Source organism: Crocodylus porosus, unplaced genomic scaffold (assembly GCF_001723895.1).
Source record: "Crocodylus porosus isolate Cpor-Errol unplaced genomic scaffold, CroPor_comp1, whole genome shotgun sequence".
Taxonomy (NCBI): domain Eukaryota; kingdom Metazoa; phylum Chordata; order Crocodylia; family Crocodylidae; genus Crocodylus; species Crocodylus porosus.
In genome coordinates, this window is record NW_017728949.1 from 74,428,764 (window position 1) to 74,437,716 (window position 8,953).

Sequence of the window (8,953 nt, forward strand, 5' to 3'; positions counted from 1 at the left end):
ATAACTTGTTCGGAAGAACAAGTTTCCTGGACTTCAATTCGTCTCATTAATATCATGAATGATAGATTGCAATATCAGGCTCAGGTATTTCAGACTACATTTTAGTATTGTGAACCAGTTTGGCACTATTCCTACATACACTTCATAGTGATATTGTGATTACTATGTTCAATTAATTGTTTTTCAAAGTACTTTAACAAGATCCTTGAATGAAAAGCACTTTGTAATTGCAAAGCATTATGGCTGTAATTGTAACATACTGTATCTTTCATTCAAGGATTTCAAAGCACTTTATAAACACTAAGCTTCACAATTCTGAACTTCAAGGTCCTGCTAGATGTTCAAATTCAAGCTGGATAGAAACCACCTATAGAGTTCTTATATATTTTCAAGCACTGATGTTATACCTGATTGACTCTTTTTATAACTGGATAGTCATTTTTATTGTGTGATAATTACTTTCGATGTATAGCTGGTTTTACTTTGTATGTATGGCCAGTCTAAATTTACTGTGCAATTAACCAGTTAATGGAATAGTATATATAATGAATAGCAAGGGCCTAATTATCATAGTGCCAGTCAATGGCAATGACTGAGATACAACTCAGGAGCCTTGATACCCAGCCCCCTTTCTTTAAATTACTCTCAGCCTCTTTTGGAAAAAGGAGAGGAAGTAAGTGAAAAGACTGTTCTGCTTCGTTTTCCTGTGAAAGTACACGTGAAAAGAAACAAAAGAGTGAAGTTGAAATACAGTTTATTCAGTTTTGTAATCAAAGGCCCAAACTGTCATTCCACCTTGGCCTGTAAAAAATATCAAGTACCTGGAAGACTTGTGTGGGTATGAGGGGAACACATTATATAAATCAGTGTCAGGGAGTGAAGAAGGTAACAGAGGTTGAGGGCAGCCTGCAAGATGTAATGTGAGATAAGGACTCATCTGGGATCCCATTTGAAGTGGGTTGTGAAGAGTGGATTTTCAGTTTTTAAGTGTACTGGCTGTGAGCTTTACCTTCTCCTGGCTTGCCCACACATCTCCTGTTCCTGTCATTGAGCAAATGCTGTTCAGAGTCCTTCTGCATGACTCCATGGTTTGGTCTTCAAGTTGAGTGAAATCATGTTGGTTCTGCGATAGGCCTTCTCTAAATACACTGGAGATTGGAGCAGTGAGGGGACGATCTACAGTTATCTGTTTTTAATTTTTTTTTTCAGTAGGTATTCTATTTAGCAATACATTTTTTGGTGGAGGCAGCAAAGCTGCATTTGAAAAAAACATAGTAGTCATAAGAAAATGGAAGTTGTACTATTGATAAATGAGAGATTAAACTTAGCCTTTATAAAATCACGTTTTTATTTCAGGAGAGGTCTCAATCTTAAAAACACATTATTGTACCCAACAACAAAGAGAACATGGAAAGATTCAGTATAATTCACCTAATGTGACAGGTGAGAGCCATTTTTTCCTAAGAATTTGCGAATATTCTTGTAACCTTTCCATAAATTTCTTTGCCTTTGAAGAGAAGGTTTTAAACACAGCTCTGATTTCTCCTCAGTAGTTAGAAATGTTGCAGAAAATGATTATTAATAAATCATTAAAGGTTTGCATATCATTTAGCTTCCCTACTGCTGTATTATTCTGTATTTCAGCCTTAACAGAAAGTCTTTTTAACAGTGTCTAAAAAAAAAAAAAAAGCGGGGGGGGGGGTTATAAGCTAGGTTTAATTGATGAAGAAAAATCACCTAACTTTATCTGTAATATTTGTAATGTTGAAGATATTTGTTTAAATACAGGCATTCTCAGCCTAATTATTTTAATTATTCTTCACCTTGAATCTATCATGAAGTATAATCATGTTTTTTATAGCATTATAGAGCATGGATATTATTAAGATAATGAAGAGACTTTTGCCAAATGGCTCTCATCTTAGATCAAGGAGGATAGGGAATGGCAATGTGAAAATACTACTTGGCTACCTACACAGATCTTTAAATTTCACTTGTCTTTCATTACTTCCCTTATCTCTTTTTCTCATTATTAAACAAAATATAAGACACATATTCGCCCAATGGTGCAGAAACCCTTTAAAAATTATTTAGATATATGTGTTTTGTTCTATAATGAACTCATATGGGCACCTGGTCATTTTTTAATACTGAACTTGTATATAGTGCATTAATTCTCCAGTGTTCTTCTGTAACTGTCCACCTTCCAGAAAGCTGCTGTACACTAGTCATAAAGAAACACTTATAGTTCAACATAATTTCCCTTCATTTCTTTCTCTCTCTTTCCCTTAAAAAGCAGTTTAAAAGTAATAAAGCAGTTCCTTCTATAAATCTTTGATCTTTTTCTTCCTAGGGGAAGATTAATTTGTAAATATGCTAATGGATTTGTATAATACGAAACCTTCATAAGAAAAAACTACATTAGTTCATATGAATGAACACATCTATCTTATTCAATTTATAAGCAAAAGGCTAAAAGCACCAACAATGTGTTCTACTTGGTCTCATGTCCAAAATTACTGTAGACAACTCTAAAGAAGAAGAAAAAATACAGAAAATATCTTGGATAGGACGTTGTCATTTTGGAAATTCTCTCTTTTAGAGTATTTAGTTATATTGTGATTCAATTTCATTGTAATCAAGATTAATATGAAGGAATCTCCTGCCAAAAAAGATAGATGTTATGTTATATGAAAACAAATGCTCTACAAATGCTATATACCTTTCTGATAAAAGAAATATTGCATATTATTTAGGGTCATCCTAATGCTTACTGTTGAGGTAAGTACTTATGGCTGTGGGAGTCCTATGAAAACAAGAAGACTGATCCAGAGGAACTGGCAAGCTTTCCTCATTCCAGTTTGGTTGAACAATTTGAAGAGTTAATCATGAAGTCAGTCCCAGTCTGGTACTAATGACTCTTCCATACCCCAAAAGACTTGCTCTAGAGTATTAGGTCCAGAATACAGATGCATCCTAACACCTGTAAAAAAAGAATGAGTGGGGGATAAGTAAGGGAGGGATAAACAATAGACAGGGAAACAAACTCTGTTTCTCTCTGTCTCTGTGACTTCAAGGCATAATTCAGTGAACCCTACTCATTTACTACATTGCTATTGGATGATGGTCCCACCGTCTCCCTATCCTTTTTCTGCTTTGCAACCCCTTAGCAGTTCAACTGCATTCCTGCTAGCCATTGTTCTTTACACCCTCCTTCACCCCCTTTTCCTATTTCTGTCTTCACTGTATCAGTTCCAAAGTTTTTCTTCTTCCTGCCAACAATCCATTTTCTTTCTGTTATTTCTTTCCTGCACCTCAGCTCCACCTTAGTTTTAGGGGGGAAATTGTGAAATAAATTAATAGCATAAATATACAACCCCCCCTACATAATTCTGTCTTCATTATTCCTAAGAGCAGTAAGTTAAGAGACTTGATTTTTTTTATGTTATTTGGGCCTCTTTGCTTTTGCTCTTGGCAGAGGAAATATGAGGTAGAACTCTTTCCGTTAAATGTATGCTGCATGCAGTGTTCTTTTCTTAGCTAAGGCAGCGTTTCCCAACCTTTCCCATCCCACAGCACGCTTACATGGCCTGTTCCACCCCACGGCATACCAACTGAATGTGGGGGGAGGGTGGTGGTGGTGAACAGCTGAACGTGGAGCGGGGTGGGGGGATCGGTGCAGGGTCAGCTGGGACGTGGTGGTGGTGCGGGGCAGCGGTGGCAACACTGGCTGTAGCCATGCCCTGCCGGGAGCCAGACCCCCAAAAGATTCCACTGCACACCTGGACATGTCTGATGGCACACCAGTGTGCCGCGGCACGCTGGTTGGGAAATCCTGAGCTAACGTAATGTTGGGGAAGTTTAAGCCAGCTCCTACCTTCTGATGGAGTTTGTCTTACTGTCCAAGTCCTAAGAATCCCTAAGAGAGCTCTTTCTCTTGCCCAGCCAAGCTTTACCATCACTACACATAGCTCCATTGTCATCAGAGTACAGTTGTTGACTGTAGACATCGCTACAGTGCCTCCATGACAAATCTTCAAACACCACCCACTTGTTTCTGTTTAACACGTTCTGAAGCGTGGAAGTCAGCAGTGTTGCTGTTTTAGGTCAGTCCAATAAAGTACTCGTGAAACCTTCTTAAAGGGTATAGGTTCAAGGCTGGGCTAAACCAGCTCCACTGCCTAATTTCTTGTTTTTGGTGTGTGAGTTAGTATGAGGCACAGGGATAAGCAGTCCTTCCAGGCCTACCCTATGACAGCATTTTAGAATATTTTATTTTTTGGCACTAGATTATTACTGTAAGGACAATTTCAAGTTGGTGTTGTCAATGGAGGGCAAGTTTGATATGCTTACAGTAGGTGGTGATGTTGAAAAGATGGCAGTTCTGTGATCTTTACTAGTTGTATTTTGCCAAGTGTTGATGGATTCAGGCCCAGGTAGATTTCATTATCGCTATCCTGCTGGACAGTAAAGGGATGTGTTACTTAGGATTTGGAGCTTAACAAGATCCTGGCAATGATGATTTGACCACTCTGCTTGTTAGGTGCTACCATGCCTTGCATAATAATAAAAGAAGTTCAAGTACAATGTTGAAGTTCAGATGATACTTTAATGAGAAAGAGTGTTAAATGCTAGTCAGGACAGAAAAATAATATCAAGGGTTTTAGAGAGATTGGAAAGTAACAAAGTGAGATTCAGCATGGAAGCATGTAGGCTTGGAAATATGCATCTGGAGAAAAATAATCCAAAGCACTCTCTGTGAGAGGGGTGGGGAGAGAACAGGCACAACAAATGCTTCAGGAAATTTAGTCAGGTAGCCAGGTTATTTATGGAAATTTATCAGGAAATTTAGGGATGATAATGGTCAGACCTGAGTTTGCAGTGCTATGTAGCAACATTTTTAAAGTTTTTTTTTCTTTTCTCTGGCAATATTTTTTTCCTTAACAGCCTGACTGCAGTTTTATGAGTGTCAGTCAAAAGTAATACACATTAGTTGTGGAAGAAACCTGTTAACTGATCTTGTTTAATGCGGGCTCGTTCCTGCAGCATATTTGCTATTGCTGAGGTCAGATTAGTATTTAAAACAGTCTCAGTGATATTCTCCCAGGGAAACTAGTGGACTACTAATTCTACTGCCTACTACATCTCCTCAGCTATCTGCTATTCAGAGAGAAATTCTCACATCCAGGAAATATTTTCTGACATTCAGCCTAAATTTTTCCTGCTCTTAATTCTGTCCCATTACTTCTATTTATACCCTCCCTGCATCACCCTGCCAGGAGTGTGGTGAACAAGCTCAGAGCACTCAGATTCTGGATTTGCAGCAAAGGAAAGATTTGCCTCATGCTAAAATTCTCCCAGAATCAATTTGAATGCATCTTAGGTACCTGATCCATCATTGCGGCTTAGATGGTAGTAAAATAACCACCTTAGCTGTAGGTAGATGTTTTCAGCAAACTACCCACATTTTCCAATCTCTAATTATGAGAAATTGAGCAGGAAAAGCCCCTGGAAATCAAGCCAAGAAATTAATAGTACAAGCCTCTAAATTCTTTTTTTTTGTTAGTCTGGTTCTTATCAATGTTTCATTCTTGTTTCTAACTGTCTGTTAATACATGTCTGCAAAGCAGTGTCCTTTCTCTTTTAATCTCAGCATTGGATCATGAATTTGGTCAACAGCCTATTTTAATAGTTTTGGGGGTTGCCAGCATGGCGTTTGCTGAAACTCAGATCTTATAATCCAATTTTAAAATTAAAGAGCTCGGAGGGGAAAAAGCACACAACTGAAGTTGCATGTTTTTGAGCATTGAGCCAGTATTTTTCTGAAGAAAAATATGGCAAACCAGCCCTTTCTTCCCCCAATTAATAAAGCAAATGTCACAGCACAAAATCTTCCTTTTAACTAGGGCCCCATGTGGGCACAGCTGACAATGGAAATTTAAGCTGGGTTATTATTTCACTCAAGGTATCTGAATTACAGCTGAATATAGAAATTATGCAGAGTAACATTTGATTTACAGTGTACCATTTGCAGTCTCTACAGAAAGATGTTCTGTGTATTTCCAACAATAAAACCTGTAGTGGGGAAAAAACTAAGTCTGTTATTTTCTTAAAGTTACCCCTCCCCATCCCCCGTCCAAGTCATTATTTTGAGTTTCTCAGTATTAAATCTAGAGGTTCATCAACTCACATCTTTACAGCTTTGTCTTTCTGTATACAGGACCCTGTCTGCCTGTTTCCTCTATTGCACTATTTTGTTTGTACTACTGTAATCATTTTGCTGGCCCAGATCTGTGTGGGTGTGCTGGCAGCTTTACAACAAAGTTACATGGGAACTGAGTTAAGGTTGAATATTTATTAGAAGAAGCCATCTGGCGTCAGGCTGTCTGTACAGGGGGGCTTATTTCTTTAGTAGTCTCTCCTTTTTCTCTCTAGCTCTTCTTCCCCCTCTCTCCATTTCTCGTTTACACACTGCATATATGTGAAAAGTGGAACACACATCTCGACATATTGATTTGATTCTTGATATTTATAGCAACTAAAAAAAATTGCTATCATTATCCTTCCCCCTCCTTACCTCTTTTTTTCCCTTCCCCCCTCCCTTTCTTAGAGGCTCCTCAGTCCTAGTTCTTGCAGTGGCATTCACTAGTGATAGCAGCTGGTAACATACTGCAAGATTCCCACAGTAGATCCCTGCAGCTCTCTCTGTGAGGCAGCAGCTTCAGAACTGTCTCTAAGCAGCTATAGCTTGCTTAAACATCCATCTCCTGCTTCTTCCATGCTTTCCCTCCTCCTGTTTGTGATCTCATAAAAGAGTGGAGCATTCAGAGAACTCCCTGCTCACCATGTTAAACAAACTAGCCAGCAGACGGGTGTTCACGCTATTCCACCGTTTGTGTGATGTAGTCAGGCTTTAAAGTGCAGTACTAAATAGCCAAAAGATGTTTACTTTACTCATTTAAGAGCTCTTCATAATTCAATTCTCCCACAATATAGAAACACACTTACACAGATCCTGAGAACAGTTTCATGAGCTCTGGCTGGTTATTTACTCACAGGCTCTCCTTAGCTTTTGTGCGCAGAATGAGAAGGATATTTCCATGTATGTATAACCGCCTGTACAATTGTTACATTTAAATCAGCCTAACCATGGTTAGGCCAATCTAAATGCCCATCTGTATAGGTATTCAGAGGGGTTAAACTTAGGCAAAAAATGCCACACCCCATATAAATTAGTTCACACAAGTTCACCTGAATAGGTATACTAACTTAGATTGAGATTGGGTTCACTTGATGTAGGAAATAGTTAACCTGATCTTGCAAATGCCTGTACACTTTTGTAGCGTGGACACTCCCCTCAGCCCCAGGGCTGCACTAAGCTCACCCTTCCAACCCTGACTGAGCTGTTTTTAGTCCCATGATAGCCCCTATGTACTTGCCAATCCCTACCTCCTACACGACCCATCAGCCCCCTCCAGTTTCTGTCATGCCTCTCCCTACCCTAAGTTACTTACTCTGGTTTTCCTGCATGGCTCCCAGAGTGGTAAACACATGTACATGCCACTCCTGGGAGCAGCAGGCTGCTGCACATGTCCATTCCTGGTGTAGGCATAGCTGGTTTATAGACTGAGTGCGGCAAACACTTCTTTGTGGCTACAGTGAGGAATAATTTTGAGTAGCTCATATTTTGGATGCCAACCCTGAACATATACATATACATTTTCTGAAATGTCATATCTCTTGAATATGTCTTAAGTTGGGCACCCAAAATCACTAGTCACTTGAAAATCTTGACCTATTTATCTAATATCACAGTGCATGGGCAAGCTGACCAGATGCCCATGGGTGACAGGTACCTCCTGATCCGTGGGGGGGGAGGGTTGGGGGCCTGGGTGTCCCCTAGCAGCTGAACACTAGAAGTACCAGTGGCAAACCCAGAAGTGCTGCTGGCACGTCTTTTGGTGACCCCACATTCTCAGGTGGGGGCACTGGCTGTTCCCCCCACTGTCTGCCTGGCAAGGGCCAATCGGGGGGGCGGGGCACGTGTTGTGTTGATGCCACGTGGAAGATTGACAGAACTGGACAGGGAAATTTTCTCTTCACTGAAAGAAACTGGTACACCATGGGAAAAGGTAATGTTGTACCCATGTTCCTCTCCCTGTTTTCTCAAAGGCTCACTAGTAGTGGTGAAAAGATAGAACTTTCTTCACAGACATTTGCAGATGAAGCCATCTTCAGTTTGGGATGTCTGGGCTGGGATGGTCAATAACAATGTTAATTGATGGTTGGGGAGAGAGAAGTCAGAGGTGGGGGAACTTGGGCAGAGAAAGGGGAAATTGTGTACTATTGATATCTAATTTGCATCAAGAAAAAAGGCCATAAAATGATTTTGGATACAAGAACATTGGGCGTGTCTATTGTCTGTACGTGTATATTTACTGTTCAGTAATTGAAATTACTGCACAGTATGGATACCTGTCTACATATGCATGGCCATACTGTGCAGTAAATAAGGTAGCTTATGCTGACTCAACTGTAAATTTGATACCTGCATCATGCAAGTATCAAACTTACACCCAATTAGTTACTGCACAGTAACACATGTATAGACACCTTACTGCACAATAACAATATGTGTGGACTGAATTGGCACTAACTTTAGTTCCAAGTCATTCCACACACAGTGTTAATGAATGTTAATCCCTTCACATATGTATGCTGGCCTATTCCCACTTACTGCATTGTACCTTACTGTATAGTAAACTGAAGTCGGTGTAAATGCACGTGTAGACATGCCCATCAAATGGTAATGGATTTTGATAATGATGAGCTGATCTGGCTCAAACTTTCATTTGAAGGACTTAATAATCTATTACCAGTCTCTAAAGGATGGACAAATCAAGTGTTAAATTTTCAACTTCTGGTCATATTTACAGTTGTTGTTTGCCATCTG

General features: G+C 39.5%; 1 long non-coding RNA gene across 1 annotated transcript; it reads right to left on the bottom strand.

Moving 5' to 3' along the window:
* Positions 1-1,674: 1,674 nt before the first annotated feature.
* Positions 1,675-4,456, bottom strand: LOC109322564. Its single transcript, XR_002104402.1, has 2 exons — positions 4,354-4,456; positions 1,675-2,983 (listed from the first exon to the last, which is right to left on the bottom strand). It is a non-coding gene; the product is annotated as an uncharacterized LOC109322564 (long non-coding RNA).
* Between the last annotated feature and the right edge of the window lie 4,497 nt (positions 4,457-8,953).